This window comes from Tenrec ecaudatus, chromosome 7, assembly GCF_050624435.1.
Source record: "Tenrec ecaudatus isolate mTenEca1 chromosome 7, mTenEca1.hap1, whole genome shotgun sequence".
Classification (NCBI taxonomy): domain Eukaryota; kingdom Metazoa; phylum Chordata; class Mammalia; order Afrosoricida; family Tenrecidae; genus Tenrec; species Tenrec ecaudatus.
Window position 1 is genome coordinate 108,051,489 of NC_134536.1, and position 2,599 is coordinate 108,054,087.

Here is a 2,599-nt window from a genome sequence, read left to right on the forward strand (position 1 = left end):
TTTCTTTTTAAAAACAAAATATATTTGAAATCCCCTAAGTAGATAAGTCCATCAGAGTTTCATTATATGTCTAACCTTATTCAGATCCCAATTCTACAACACATTTTTCATTGCTAATATTGCTGATAATAAAACTTAAAAAACAAGCTTTTAAATGTATGGGTGACATAAACCAAATAAATTCACATAGAGTAGGTAGTCTCCTAATCTTCTCTAACAAGAATCTAAATATTTTTCATGTGGCTGTACTCAGCATGGAATTTAATCAATATGTTGTTATAGTAAGCATAGTTAAGAAGTGATATTACCATACAGTGATTCCTACATTAACATTATATGAATTAAATTGTGAATACTGAGCTCAATTCTTTAAATTTCCCATTTATTTAAACTCAAATGCCAACAAAATTCACAGTCGGTATTCTGTAAGTCAACTGAGGCATTACAATGTGGGCTATTTTATGTCTTAAATAGATGAATTTAAAGTCTTAAATAGCTGAATTATTTTACGCCTTAAAATTTTAAGTCTTACATAGATTAATTATTTCAAGATAGGAACTGTACACCACAATGGAAATCCTTACACATTTTATATACCTATTTATATAGCTTTGTTTTTTTTGTTTGTTTTTTTTTTCAGGGGAGAGCGCGAACGCAGTCCCCCACCACCACAAATTATGCAGTCGAGTTTCCCACATTTGGGGAAATCGCAGGGGTCAGCACATCCGGAGTGCAATGGATAAGCCTCGCCCTGGGAAAACCACCTTCGTGATCATTGTATCTCCCCTGCCAGGTAAGTATATAGCTTTGTTTTTAAATAAAATTATTTAGGCTCTATTTCTAAAATCATTCCTAAAACATATAATATTACATTTCAATTATCAGTCAAACTTATTGTGAGCATTACATAATCTGGTATCACTTTTGAGATTCAGAGTAAAGGGTGGAGTGTAGTCTGTCGGTCAGGTTGTATCTTGATGACCTCATTTGGAGGTGCTGCAGGTGGAACATGTACTCAGTACCTGTGAGACATTCTTGTTGGCATGCCACATGGAGGCAGGCTGAGGGCAGCCAGAACCTCAAAGCTGGAGAAGCCATATGGAGACCCCTGCCAGTGCTGAGATGCTTACACTACCAATGGATCCATAAGACTTTCCACCTACCGGCCTATGATCATCCTGCATTTGGTGTCATTGCATGTGTTCTGTGAATCTGAAGAGGAATTTATACATTGGTATCAAAAACAGGGGCTAATATTGCACTTAGGGAGTTGATGTGGACTGGACTGAGATGTTTTCTCACTATTCAATTGCTCTTGTATATAAACCTCTTTCTGATAAACATATGAGTCTCCCTGTACTTGTATCTCTAGTCTACTCGGACTAACACATTATGGTACCTTGGGAGTAGGGTATTAGAGAAACCATAAAGATGAAGAATAGATGTTTACTTGATTTCTGCCTCATGGTAGTGTTTCTTCTTGGGCTAGCCAGAGGTCAGATATGTCCATGCAATTTACTGGGTTGTTTTCTGCAAAGAATATTGGAATTTAAAGTTTTGATTATTTTGTTTGGGTGTCCTCTTTGGCTATTCCTGTTGAGATGATCAGAATGAGTGTTGTTAATGTATACTTTGAGCTCATTGGTAGACATTGCCCTTGGATTTCTCAGAGACCATGCTGCTTAGGGAGGATGGCTGACAAAGGTCACAATGTTCAAAGAAAGCATGACTCTGGCTTGATGCATGCAGAGTCCTAATTCACTATTTGTATCAATTCTATTGAATCATTTAGATAAGAATTAAGATAAGCTAAATAAGGATTGAATTTCACTGTTTTAAGGATCGAGTTTATTATCTTATTCTATTTGGTTATATTGATTTCTTCTGCTTATTATTGTTGATAAAATGATAGAAATTTTTGTTGGGAAGCATTGAAATAGAGAGTTTGTTTCACATGGGCTTTAATGCTTCTTAGCTAGATGGACGCTTTTTTTTATCTTCAAGCCTTTAAGACTCCAGACGCTATATCTTTTGATAGCCAGGCACCATCAGCTTCCTTCACCACATTTGCTTATGCACACATTTGCCTTCAGCAATCATGTTGGGAAGGTGTGCATCAGTGAATGCCAATTTAATAAAACAATGTGTTCTTGCATTCAGTAAGTACTTGAGTGGAAGTCCAATGTCCATCTGCTGCCTTAATACTAAAACTATAAATATATGCATCCAGATCTATTTTCCCACCCTCCTATATAAATATATTTACATATATACATGCCAGTATTTAGACCTCTCTAAATACCCTTTATCACCTAGTTCTTCCCACTATTTCTTTTTACTTTCCTCTTGTCCCACCATCCTGCTCAGCCTTCATTTGGGTTTCAGTAATTTCTCTTGGTTACATTGGTTTTGCTGAATCCCTAACCAGGCCTCTCACAACCTCCTTGCCACTGGTTTTGGATCACGAATGAATTATGAAGCATTCATGAGGGAGGGGGAAGGGGGAAGGGAGGGGGGAAAATGAGGAGCCAATGTAAAGGGCTCAAGTAGAAGACAAATGTTTTGAAAATGATGGCAACAAATATACATATGTTCTTGA

At 36.6% G+C, this 2,599-nt stretch overlaps 1 non-coding gene across 1 annotated transcript; it reads right to left on the reverse strand.

Moving 5' to 3' along the window:
- Positions 1–637: 637 nt before the first annotated feature.
- Positions 638–801, reverse strand: LOC142454081 (U1 spliceosomal RNA). The gene has a single exon (XR_012785610.1). It is a non-coding gene; the product is annotated as a U1 spliceosomal RNA (small nuclear RNA).
- Positions 802–2,599: the final 1,798 nt, after the last annotated feature.